The 14,400-nt window shown below is 36.6% G+C and overlaps 1 protein-coding gene across 1 annotated transcript in view; it reads right to left on the bottom strand.

Moving 5' to 3' along the window:
* Positions 1-14,400, bottom strand: part of ZNF831 (zinc finger protein 831) — a 47,270-nt gene that overhangs the window by 13,364 nt on the left and 19,506 nt on the right. The gene's annotated exons all lie outside the window — the stretch shown is intronic.

Raw genomic sequence — 14,400 nt, 5'->3', positions numbered from 1 at the left:
TATCTGAGGAATGATCTAGAACTATTCTTGATATTTAAGACTGGAGACTAATAAAGGAGATAAAAGCTTCATGGGAAATCTCCTGAATAATTCTTCAGAGCTTTCTAGAATCTCCTCCCTTAAATTTAAAGCCAGATATCTAGAAAGAGAAATAAATACTGTTTGCAAAGAAGAAAGCAGCTTTGTGCTGTTTATAATCCCTGTGAGGGATTAGCCCCTTGGCTCAGGGGTTGATTACTTTTCTCAACACTTCAAGTAAAATATCAAGGGTCACACCCACGAAATGGGTGGAGGTGTCTTTCACAATTATAGCTAGTGGGAGAATTATTAACCAAACAAAGAAAAGATCACAAAAGATAAAATAGATGATTTTGGATTTGTGAAATTATAAAGCTTTTGGTATAAACAAAACCATTGAGTTTACATTTGGAAAGGAAGCTGTTAATTGGGGGAAATAATTTTTGTTATCAGAAATCTCTGATAATGTTCTGATACTGAAGGCATGTATAGTAAATCAAGACAAATATTTGTGTTAAAAACCAAGAACCATTCCCTAATAGAAACAAATAATTCTCAAAAATTGAATTTCAAACAATTAAACAAAAGATTGTTCTAAATAACTAAAAATAAGAAAAATGTATATCAAATTCTGATGTTTCCCCTCACCTTAATAAACTGGCAAAGGTGACAGCATATAGAAATAGTTCATGTTGAAGAGAGGGCAACTGAAAAACAGGCATACTCATATAGGATTGGTTAAGTCAAAAATTGGTCTAACTACTCTAGAAAGCAACTTGGAAAGCATGCTCTCATTAAAAATAAATAAATAAATAACCAAAATGGCCTGACCCTTTGAGAGATCTCACTGATAGTCTCAGGAAGGTCAAAGATAAAAAGAGGGTTATACATACCAAAATATTCATTATAACAATTTTGGGGGCATCAACGAACTTGGAAAAAAGTAGGTGCCCATCAAATGGAGATAGGCTAAACAAATTGGGGGACATGAATATAATATTGTTTCTTAATAAAAGCCAAAGATGGAAAATTCAAAGGGAAAAATAAAGACATATTAACCAATGTACAGCAAAGTAGGCAGAAAGAGATAAATACGCATATACAGTTATATAAATGTAATAGGGGAAGAAAGAATGAAATATTTGAATATGTTATTACTTAATACAGTAAATAGTAACTACCTAACATCAAGAACCAACATTATATAAAATCCAAAAAGGCTAGAAGCCTTTCCAATAAGTGCAAGGGCAAAAGTAGGATGTCCATTTTTCACTACTATTAGTTAATATGATACTAGAAATGAAAGATAGTTATAGCAATAAAAGGAGAAAAAGGAATTAATGGAATAAGCATACGATAGTCTACCTAGAGAATCCAAGAGTCAAATGAAAATTAATTGAAATAACAATAACTTCATCAAAATTGCAGTATAATGCACACAAATCATCACCATTTCTGAACATTACCAATAAAACTGAACAAGAAGAGATAGGAAAAATCAACTTGAAATGACTGTAGAATGTTATGAAACATTTTGGAATCTCTCTACCAAGACATGCAGGAACTCTATGATTACAACTATAAAATACTCTTCATAGAAACAAAGACAGATCTAAATAATTGGAGAAATATTAGTTACTGATGGGTAGGCCATGTCAATATAATTAAAATGGCAATACTGTCTAAATTAATTTATTTAGTACTAGTAATAGATAGATTAATCAATCTATCAAAGGATTCAGAGATAAAAAAACAAAATTCACGTGGTGAACAAAAAGTCAAGAATTTCAAGGGGGTTAATGAAAACAAACTAGTAATACTAGATCTCGAACTATATAATACAAACCACTAACCATCAAAACTATTTGGTATAAAACATTTTGGTATAAAAAAAGAGAGATGGCAGTAGATCAAATTAGGTACACAACATTAAGAAATATAAAATCAGGCAACAATAAAACTAAATAAAATACCTTAAAAATAAAATAAGTTCAATTCTTTTTTAAAAAAATAATTTCATCCAACAATTGGGACTAAAGTTAGTCAGCTATCAGACCTACAGTGTTCAACACATTTAAATAGAAAATATTTTTTAGTATTAGGAAAGATCAAAATTTAAAAGGTTTAGTAGATTATTAAAAGCATTATATATTGAAAGAAGGTAATAAGAAATATCTTACTTTAAGAGCTTAAATTTTTAGGTAATGTAGGAAATTACATGCAAAGTTGTAATTGTACAAGACTTCAGAATGGTTTACTAACTCTTCTGTTTCTTCTATAGCTTCCAACTATTCACGAGGCCCTTAGGCCTAATTTAGAGTTAGCAACCATAAGTAATAATAAATACAATATTTATATAGTACTTTAAGGTTTACAAGGAATCTTACAAATATTGTTTCATTTGGTCCTCACAACAACCCTGGTGGTAGGAGGTATTAATATCCCCATTTTACAGACAAGGAAACTGAGGTAGGCAGAGGTTAAGAGACTTGCCCAGGATGAGTAAGTGACTGAAGTGAGAAACGAATTCAGAAGCCAGCACTTTACCTACTGCCTCACTTAGCCACCAAGTAAAATAATTATTATTATATTTCGAACACCTAAAATCAGTTTTCATTATACAGTCACTGAAGGAGTTTTTAAAAGTGAATCTTAATTATATTTAATCACTGGATATCTGTCTTTGGTTTTTCAGTGGTTGTATTTCAGGCTTTTGTATCAGTATCACATATTTGTGGTGGCAAAAAATTGGAAAATGAGATGTCCCTCAATTATGGAATGGCTAAACAAATTGTGGTAATATGATGGTAATGGAATATTATTGTGCTATAAGGAATGATGAACAGGATGATTTCAGAAAGAGCGGGAAAGATCTACATGAACTGATGCAAACTGAAATAAACAGAACCAAGAAAACATTGTACACAGTAACTGAAATATTATGGGGTTATCAAATGTGATAGATTTTCCTACTCACATCAGTGTAGTGATCTAGGACAATTCTAAAGGACTTATAAGAAAGAATGTTATCCACATCTAGAGAAAAAACTGTCGGAGTAGAAATGCAGAAGAAAACATATGATTTATCACTTACTTATATGGGTATATGATTTGGGGTTTTGGTTTTAAAAGATTTTGACAAAAATGAATAATATGGAAATAGGCTTTGAGTGATAACATATGCATAACCCAGTGGAATTGCTTGTCAACTCCAGGAGGTGGGAGGGAGGAGGAGAGGTGGATAACATGAATCATGGAATCATGGAAAAAAAATAAAAATTAAAAAAAATAGTATCACATAATTTTGTTTTCTCTAATTACTGCATGTATTTTCTAAATTGTTGGGATTTTTTGAAGTTTTATAATACAGGCAGTAAAATACCTCTATATTCAATCTGCCCTTCCATAGACAAAAAGCACAAATGGCTCCATCAGATGAAACAGAGCACAGTACAGCAGGAGGAGCTGAAAGCATCACAGCAATAAAAGAGAAATGGGAAATGAGATAAGTGGTCTGAGTGCTGGTGGACAACCACTATTCCTTTTTCATCTAAATCTTATCCTTTGGCCAAGAGGAGGAGAAAATCTCTTTAGCTGCATTAGGAGACGGGTTGGATCAGAAAACAAAAACTTATTTGACTATTTGTTATGACTTTTCGACTTCCAGCTTTACATGCTCTGATCATCTCGTCTTTTTTTGCGACCCAATGAAATAATTGTACTCTCAAAAATATCTGACAGTTCTGAATTTTAATTTCCTGTCCATTCTAACAATGTACCCCTTCAACTGTCCTTCAAGCACACATTTGTCACAGCTTTCTGTTTGCTCCCCTTCTCTCTCTCTCTCTATTCCTTTTTCTTTTAGTTTCTCTCTTCTGTTTTCAGCATAGATTTATCTTCCTGTTCTTAGGCAATTAATTTTAATCTTTGCATCTGCATTGCACTTATGTAATGGTAATAAAACTTCACATACAATTAGTCTGTCCATTTAACATAATGATAAGAGTCACTCCCCCTATTTTTAAAGTGTCAGTATTCTTGAATCAGAACGATAATTTGTGGTTTCCTTTCATGGATCTATAATCTAATCCAAATGAGATGAGTATAAAATAGTTGTTGCATCCAGAGATTTAAATCAAAACCCCATCCACTCCTTGTCCTGTGCAATTTTTGTTCATGTTCCCTCATAAATTCTGAAAGACTTCCCCCTAAGTCTTTTAACATTTCATGAGCACTGTGGTGGTGTATTCTGACTGTCCATAGGCTATCTCTCTTATGCTCTTTACATGACTGACCCATTTTCTATCCCAATCACATCTTTTCTTGATGATACTTTTTATAATACTTCTTGTGAGCAAGTAATAGCTGGAAATATACCACAGACTACCATGAATACCTTAAATATCCATTGGACTATCCACCAGTTTGCTTCTTGGAGATCATAATGTTCCATGTTTTGTAGATAGTATAGCATTACTGGAAGAATTTTTATGTTTAAAAATAACAGCTTTTTGTGTCAGAAAGTGGTTTGGAATTACTGAAAAGCCTGCATAATTTTCCAGTTGGAAGCCAGTCCACTCATCTCCCATTAATTTCTGGGTCCATTTCATAGTCCATCTTGGGGTTCAGAACTAAGCAGTCAGAAGAGAGCTGTTTCTGATTTATTTGGGATGAATATCTTCAGAAATCCCTCAACATAGATCATAAGAAAAAAAACTTTTTTAGTGAGTTTTTTTATAGGAATGCATTGGTATGGATAGCATATCCATTTAGAGAAGCAACTGTCCCAAGGAACCGGCTCACTTAAAGTGTCAACTTTAAAAGAGACAAAAGCCAAAAGGGTGTAAGGTCAAAATCTATAATAAACAAAAAGATTTCAGTAGGTTCAACATGAACACAATGTTCACCAAAACTCAGAATATTCAAAGTGTGGGGGGAGTAGAGAGGGTTAAATATTTTTAATGATATAATAATGTTTAAATAATAAGTATACATGTTTAATTTAGGGCATGTGCATTTATTTTCTAAATCGTTGGGAATTTTTGAAGTTTTATAAGACAGGCAGTAAAATAACTCTATATTCAGTCTGTCCTTCCATAGACAAAAAAGCACAAATAACTCCATCAGATGAAGCAGAACATTATACAACAGGAGGAGCTGAAAGCATCACAGCAATAAAAGACAAATAGGAAGACCAAATGATTTTTATATAAGAACCGCCCTTCACTCGAGGGAGCACAAGAACAGGTGGAGAGTGATAAAAAAAAAAAAAAAAAAAACAGAAGTAGCCAATCTGACCTTCTGATTGTAATTTGCCTACCTTTGGCATATACAAGCTAGTGCTATTATTCTTCCTAACATAGCTTGTTCTGTTCCACATGTTCAAATTGTCTGCTGTGTCTTTGGTACCTGTCTTCAGATTTTAGAGCAGGAAAGGACCTGATCTCAGAGGTCAGATAGTCTACCTCTTTGCCTTCTCAGGAGAAGGAAATTTAGACTCAGGGAAGTTAAGTGATTTGCCCAAAATGAGGATGTTGGAACTCTTGGAGTTGGAAGTCTTGACTCTTTTCTGGAATTTTTGGTTTTATTCAGACCACTGTCCCAACTGGATGGTCATATTTCATGATTGCATGTTTCTTTTATACTATTTTTATTTATTTATTTGTTTGATTTTTAAACCCTTAACTTCTGTGTATTGGCTCCTAGGTGGAAGAGTGGTAAGGGTGGGCAATGGGGCTCAAGTGACTTGCCCAGGGTCACACAGCTGGGAAATGTCTGAGGCCGGATTTGAACCTAGGACCTCCCGTCTCTAGGCCTGACTCTCAATCCACTGAGCTACCCAGCTGCCCCCTGCATATTTCTTTTAGAAATGCAGAAGCTCTGAGTTAGAAGGGAACTCAGAAGTCATTAAAATAAAAATAAAAATTAGGAGTTTAATCTGTTGGAAGGGGTTAAAGAGAATAAGAGCTTTGCCAGAAATGCAAGAAGGGAAAAAAAAGGAGGAGGCAGAAAGAAAATAGAAGCAGTTAAAGAGGAGGTGGCATAGAAAGCATTAATCATGATTCAGACTACCACATTGAGCTCATTTTGCAAGCTGCATGGAGCTGGAAAAATAAAGAAATTGGAAGAAATTGGGAAACAAAAGTATTGTAGAGTGATCTGAGCACAGAAGGAACTTAATAAACATTTTATGATCATTTAAAACCCAAGAGATTGTAATAAAGAAGCTTTTATCACTTCCCAGCCCTGTAGCCTCTATTTGGAGTATAGGAGCTGACCTCCATAACAACTTAAAATGATCGCTAACAGCAATGCTGGTGGTAATATTAGAATTATTCTTCAAGTTCAGGACCTAGCAAAATGGAAAAGATCAATTCAGGAGTTCCACCTGAATTGTGTTTGGATTTCTACTCTCCCCAAGTTCATGATCGTGATTTCAGTTTCATTTTTTCCAGTTATTAAATAGGATTGGTCATAATTTATAATTCTCTACATTAGAGAAAGAAAAGACTGCAGGGATATTAAATCCTGATGGAAGAACTGATTTCCCTGTGCTCAAATATGAAATTAGTTTTTAGACTCATTTTCAGTGTCACATTTGGGTTGAAAGTTTTTTAAAATTACTTTTAATTTTTTTAATGACAAGTCTGCTTCACCCCTCCAGTCTCCCTAAGTAAAACCACTTATTATCCCAACCCATTCTTTATTCTTCCTTGTAAAAATTAAGAATTGAGACTACTCTGCTAAATAACTAAAAAGAAGTAATAGTGATTGCCATAGGAAATGCTAAGCATTTAGAGAAGTATTATTGCTGGGAGCCTCAATTTACAGCAATATAGTGTTACGTAGCAAAAGTTCTTTAGGAGTGGAAAAGGAAAAAAACAACAAGCTAAAGTCTGAAAATCAAGGAGTCAACACTAAGTAGATCTTACAAAGAGAGAGAAGGAAATCAGGGAGGAAGTACAGAAGTAAATTCCTTTCCAAGACCCCAAGGAAATTTTCCCCAAATTTCCCTTTATGTAAAATGAGGGGGTTAGAATAAATGATTTCTAGGGGCAACTAAGTGGCTCAGTAGATAGACAGCCAAGTCTAGAGATGGGAGAACCTGGGTTCAAATCGAAGCTCAGAGACTTCTTAGCTGTGTGACCCTGGGCTACTCACTTAACCCCAGTTGCCTATCCCTTACTGCTTTTTCTGCCTTGGAACTGGTAATTTAGTATTGATTCTAAGACAAAAGGTAAGAGTTTAAAAATAAATAAATGATTTCTAGTCACTCCTTTGCAACTCTAACATTCTCTGGTCTGTTTTAAGCTCCCATGATTCTTTCATTCCAACTCAGACATTCTAAAGACCAATGTTCACCTCCTATCCAACCCTATTCTCTCTGACCTCTGAATAACTATAAATTTGTCTCTAATTGCTCATTCAGACATTAAATTTGTGGAGGGCAGTGGCTAGAGAAGTGGACTTGACTCATAGAAGGTCTGAGTTTGAATCTTACTTTAGAACTTTACCAGCTGTGTGACTTGGGGCAAATTCCACAACCTCTCTCAGCCTCAGTTTCCTCATCTGTAAAATGAGAATAATAAGTGCTTAGCTCATAACAGCTTTTTTATGAGGATCAAGGGAGATAATATAGGCAAATTGCTTTGTAAACATTAAAGTGCTATATAAATCTTATTTATTATTATAATGATTAAATCATATATTGTATCTCCAGTTCCTAGCAAAGGACCTGGTGTCTAGTAGCTTGATAAATGCTTGTTGACTTGCCTTGCCTGGTCGGCTATTTAGCTGTATGAATGTATGCCCAATTAACCCATCTCAAATGTTAGCTCCACAAGGGCAGCAGCTGGGTCTTCTGCTCTGTATTTCCCATCATACCTTGAAAGTGGTTCACATGTGTCAAGTGTTTAATAAATATTTGTTGAATCAATGAATGTGTACACGAATAAATGAGTGCTCAGTAAATACTTACTGAATTGAATTCTAAAAGGGAAATGGGGTTCTGTCTGAACTATTTGCTGGGGGCACTGATTTGTACTACTATTTACAATAGGTCAAAATAAGTAGAGAAGGCCCTTTTATTTTAGAAGCAATAAAAAGTAAAGCAAAGAAAAGCAAGTCTTGCGGTTAGGTCAACCATTACTTTCAACCTGAACAAATAAAATTACAATTACATTAACAGCCTTGTAGCCATAAGCCTACTCATTTCATCTTTGATTCCCAGGAACATGGGTCTTGGCACAAAAAGTCACATTAAATTGGGTCGGAATGAGAAATTCACTTCCCTGGCCTCTGCTCATAATAAGGGATAAACCCATCACTCTGGTCTCTGCTTATACCAAAGGATAAAAGGTAAACAAGACCTTTGCTTAGAGCCTCACTAAGCTCCAGGCAGAGGCAATTTGTCTAATATAGAGACACCAGTGTCACACACTACAGGTGTGGTATACTCAATAAGTAAACTGATAAGCCTCATGCAATTTAAATGAATCTGATGGACTAATTAGCAGGACAAAAATTGCCATGTCCTTTATAAATTTCAGAGCCTTATAAAATTCTGCCACAAATAAGGTCCAAATCTATAATAACTGGCATGAGTAGCCAACACACTTCTCTATTTTGGTTAGTGGTTGAGCCAGAACAAGAAGTCAGGTTTCCTGATTCCTAGTTCTTTCCAACGTACTATTGATAGACAAAGCATTACAGAGGACTTTTAGTGCTTAACCTTTCTTAGACTGGGCATACATTCTCTGTACTTGGTATATATAGTAAGGACTGAGAATAATGTAGATACCCAAGAAATAAACTTGAGAAATTTATTTCCAAAAGAGCTTCTGAGCTCTCTGGAGTAAAAGGAAAGTGCTGTTGTGACCCAGCAGCTGTGTCATGTGAGTTTTTATACATTTTCTATTATCTGCAAAATCCATTTGTTTTGGTGGCACCAAAAGTCAATACTGTGAATAAACGAGCAAGAGTGAAGTCATCAGCCATCACCTCAATGAAAAGACATAGTTGGGGGGGGGTAAGAACAGGAACAAATGAGTCAGTTATTTAAAGAGCACTAGAAGAAAACTTGAATTCTTTTTCATCAACATTAATGTGCTGTGTGACTTTGGGGCAAGTGACTTTCCTTGTCTGAATTCCAACTTCATCTGTAAAATAAGAAGGTTGTCATAGATGGAGGTCGCCTGTTTATGTTGTTCAGCACACGTCATCAGTCTTCATTATTGATTGATACTAAAGATACCACTCAGAAATGGAATCTTATAAATCTGGAAACTCTTCTACATTAATCCATGAAGAAGTCTGGCCAGAAATCTCTGTATCTTGAGAAGGAAGGAGGCTGTTAGTCATCTGGACCTCCTTGACAGAGATCTGAAGGCAAATTACAACATATTAAAGGTAGGGAAATAATCTTCCTTAATGAAATAGGTATTCTTGGTCCACACTCACAGCTCCAGAAAACAGAGCCCTATACATAGTAGGTGCTTAATAAATATCTCATGGATTGAACTGAATTACCTACTGAATAGTCTGGCAATCAAAAGATACACAAGAGTTTTTCTTCTGCTTCAGTGAGGAGGGAAAGTCTGGAGCCAAAGACAATAGCTCAAGTAGCCCAAATGCTAAGTCCATGTCCCTGGCATGCATGTGTGCACCTTCTGTCCTCATCTGAGATCCTTTGAGTCTGGCCGAATTGAAATCCTCTTCCCAACTGTGTCCAAAGAAAACTTCTAGCTTTCCACATGCTCCAGCATATCTCTTGGACTGAACTGATGATAGGATTTAGATTTCAGGGAAAAAAAACTCTTCTTTCTCAGGATAGCCTCAAAGTCTTCTGTAAACCCAAAGTCTGGGTAAATATGGTCTTTATCCTCCATAACTCCTCTGCCCTTATGCTTGCAGATGACTTCACTGTCAAACCATCTGTTAATTCAAATTATTATTACCAAACCATCTGAGTAGTTTGGAAGAAAGAGAAAGATATTTTCCCACAAATCTCTCTCTTTCCTGATAAATAAATAAGAAGATGTTTTAAAGGTAGTGATGGGGCCATTTTGCCCATTGTCCGGGGTAGTTTCTGGCTGTATATTTGCAAAAGATTTTCTGAGTCTAAGTTCATTACATGGGTTTGGACAGGAGAATTTCCTATTGCCTGGGTTAGGGAACAAGGGGGGTAGAGGAGATGTTGCTGTTTTTAAGGCTAACAGATCATAAGGGAAAACTCCCAATATCCAGCCTAAATTTTCCTTGGCAAAATATCGTCTTGTTCTTCCTATTTATGGCCCCTCAGAAGACCACCCAAAACACAGACCTTTCCCCCACCATCATCCTTCTGTTACAGTTATCATGTTCCCTGTCAGTCACTGTTTAGGAAAGCTCAGTGGCTAAGTCAATGACTGTTCTCATCCATTCAGGACTACTGGGTCAAAGGCTTCCAAAGAAAATTGTTTGTAGATGCTGAGGGGACCAAAGCTCATCTTTAAAGTTACTTTGAAGTTATAGTACTTCGTCTTCAAACACACAACACTCTCCCAGTGCCTGTCACACAGCTGTGAAATATTGATGTTGGCTACCACTATGTAAGAGAAATAAAGTTCTCTTTCTCCTTTGATTTTCCTTCTGTATTTATCTTAATGTAATCTTTCACCTTCTGCCTGGACTGTTTCCATTATGGCCTGTAACTTCTGACCTGCTGACTCTCCAGTGTCCCTCAGCACCCCCACCCCCACCCCAACAGAGTCCTTTACCCCAGCAATTTTCCCTGCCCCTGCTCTGACACATCAGGATGGAATGGCCTATGATTAATACTTACTGGGCCAGTGCTTAAAGCAGATCAAGCACTTTTGCACCTGCCCTTCAATAGAAATTCTCCAGGCTCTTCCTTATTGCTAAGGAGGGGTAAGAAGGGTAGAGACCAGGGAGTCACACCTCTGAGTTAACTTTGAAGAATCACTAGAATAACAAACATGAAAGTCCAAGTGTTACCTAGGTGGAGGAACTTGTTTCCAGAACGTAGCACAGGGCCTGATAACGCTACTAAATGTTTGCTGGTTAACAGACTGTTCAATTGACATATTCCTGGGCAGCAGAGATGCTAAAACACATCCCAAACTTAGAAAATGAACTCAGTCTAACTCTAGAGTTCCACACTCAGTGTGAATAACTCCAGTTATTTCCTAGTCTTTTACATCATAGGATAACACTCAATGGAAGTCCAAGTTTTCCTTTTGACTTTTACTTATGCATGAATTTTCCCACACTAAAACAAGGTTGAAAATAAGAGAGTATGGAATCCAATATTTTTCCTTCCACTCCAAATATGGGGTAAGGCGTCTCTTACTAGCTCACACAAGTGGATGAGAGACTTCTTGGAATGAAAGAAAAAATTATATTTGGAAAAAAAAGGACTGGAAGGAATAACCAGGGGCAGGTTTGAGTAATTCCAAATGGGTTACCCCAAATCCATTCTCTTCCATCCTGCGAAATGTTGTCATACCCATATTCCTAAAATACTCCTTTATCACAAATCATCTACAGAGAAACCTTTATTGTCTCCCCGTTGCCTTTATAAATTCCAAACTCCTTAACTTTTTATTTGAGACACTCCAAAACCCAGAGTCCTCTCTTCTTTTCAGCCTTATCTTCCACTACTTCCCGACTTTCTTCTGGACGAATCTTGATCATTTCTCTCTCCACACTTTTGTTCATATGAATTGTTCCCTATTTGGAAAGTCTTCTTTCTTTCCTTTTCTTCCTTGACTAAATTCAACCATCCGTTGGTGCCAAGCTCATTTCATCTCCTCTGAAAAGTCTGTAAACATCCCAGCCTACAGATATCTTTGTCCCCCCCTCCCCCCGCAAATGCTACCACGCTAATTGTCTCTGCTCCTTATTTGGTACTTTAGTATATGCTACCTTCCTTTCTTCTTATCTTATCATGTCTATGCCTTACTTCCTCAGCTATATATTAAGAAGCATTCAATTCCATAAACATTTCTTAAGTGCCTACCAAGTGCAAAGCATTATGCTAAGTTTTGAGATTACAAAGACAAAAAAAAGTCCCTGGTCTACATGAACTTTCATTTTATTAGAATTATCTCCAATTTCTTTCAATTCTCTTCAGGCACTAGCACAGTTATTAGCATCTAGTAAGTAAGTGTTCAGCAGATAGTTTGACCATTCTTTCCATTGTTTGCCATTCCTAAGAGAAGCAAAATCACTGGATTTGATATCAAGTCCTAGAATGTTCAAATTGAAAGTTGCTGTACAGGTCATATAACTGAATTCCTTCAATTTCCAGGGAAATTCAACTCCTCCACCTCCCCTTGCTCCCACCCCCCAAATGGAAATGACTTGCCTAACAGCATAGAACAAATTAATGTTAGAGCTTAAACTGGAATACATAGTTCCTGGATTCCCAGTACAAAAAGGGCTTTTATCTGGGAAGTGGAAGTAGAACATAGTAGGAGATGCAATAGGAGTCTAAGAACCTAAATACAAATTCTAGCTCTGTTGCCATTTATCTACCTATGTGACCTTGAACAAGTTACTTTCCTCCTTTGGGCTTCAGTCTTCTCATCTATAAAATGAGGATTCTGAACTGAATTATTCCTAAAGTCCCTTATTGCTCTAAATTCCAGAATCCCTAATCCTACAGAATTGGTCATTTACTAAGAGGTGAAAGGAGAAGCTAGGAGGAGTGCAATGGGTACCATTCCAGGCTCTGAAGTCAGAAAGACTCATTTTCCTAAGTTCAAATCTGGCCTCAGACATTTATTAGTCATGTGACCTTGGGCAAGTCACTTAACCCTGTTCGCCTCAGTTTCCTCATCTATAAAATGAGCTGGAGAACAAAATGGCAAACCACTAAAGTATCTTTGCCAACAAAAAAAAATGGGGTCATGACTGAACAACAAGAAATGAAAGACACAAAAGAAAACCTACAAGACCCTACTTGGTGAGGGTAAGAAAGCTCCACCAGGTCATTGCTATTAAACCTTCAAGACTCCACTACATCCCTAGTTTAAAAGAGGCCAGAAGGGAAGCACTGAGTGTGGATTTGGTCTCAGGTTGGGGCAGGAGAGAGGGTTCTTCAAGGGTCTTGACCTAGGATGGACCATAAAAATCATCTAACCCCATCTTTTTATTTGAGAGATAAAGAGAGTCCCCAAGAGATGAACAGAGATTGCCTAAGGTCACATGAGTAGCAAGGAGCAGAGCCAGATTTGAACCTGGGATTTCTAATTCTGAATCCAGTGCTCTTTCTTCCCATTTGGGGACTGTACATCACAGGATTCTGTGTTCCTTGGCACTTTCTGCTGATGGGAAGGAGAAAGCGTCTGGGAGAACACAGCTGTCACATCAAAGCTCTCCCCTAAAGGCCAGGGGAAAGCCAATTCTCAAAGAAGAGAATATTATGCTGCCCTCTGCCTGTTAGTAAAAAGGGGGACATATCATGTCTAAGGCTCAGACTACTCCTCTGGCCAGGTGATGAATTCTGCTTGTGAAACTTTATTATAAATCCCAATCTTGCTAAAGACACAGACATGTCTAAGTAGTATTAGACAAAGTTATCATCCATTTGGATAGGATTATTATTGCCAAAAATAAAGAAGGTATTATAATGAACCAACCCAGAGAGAATGTCACTTTTTTTCAAAGATGATGATAAATACTGAAGTTATTTCTTATAAAATTTAACTAATAAGGTTTAATGAAAACAGAGATTAGGGGGAGAGCCTAGTGATCAGAGGGATCTAGAAGAGGAGCTAGTAAGTTCTGTATCATTTTGATGAAACTGAGATGACCACTTGTTAGAGATGGTATAGAGGGAATTCCTACACAGGTATGGGTTGTTTAGATTACATACTGTTTGATATCCTTTCCAAATCTAAAATTCAATTATTCAAAGAAGATAACTATATTTACTGAGGAAAGACCATCAGATATGCTGAGGTAGAATGTCAAAAGAAGAGAAAAACACACACACATCCTTCTACTGAATGATGTATAAAAACTCTCTCACAAGGGACAAAGTCTTTCATTCCACATTAGAGGTTAGGTTTTCTATAGTGAATTATCCTGGGAGCAGGAGTACTCTTGACTACTATTCACATTCAGATGTGACTAATGTGTTAGATATGAGAATCTTCCCTAAGAACAAGTACTGTGAGGTAGAGATGATTACTGAGTACAGAGGTTATTGAGTACTAAGTACCCAAAGGGGGTTAAGAGGGAAAGAAGGAAAAAAAAGAGGGAGGGAGGGAGGAAAGAAGGGAGGGAGAGAGGGAGGAAAAAAGGAAGGAAGGAAGGAAGGAAGGAAGGAAGGAAGGAAGGAAGGAAGGAAGGAAGGAAGGAAGGAAGGAAGGAAAG

This window comes from Gracilinanus agilis, chromosome 2 (genome assembly GCF_016433145.1).
Source record: "Gracilinanus agilis isolate LMUSP501 chromosome 2, AgileGrace, whole genome shotgun sequence".
NCBI classification, from domain to species: Eukaryota; Metazoa; Chordata; class Mammalia; order Didelphimorphia; family Didelphidae; genus Gracilinanus; species Gracilinanus agilis.
The sequence above is the reverse complement of the archived record's forward strand: the minus strand, read 5'-3'. Positions and strand labels throughout refer to the sequence as shown.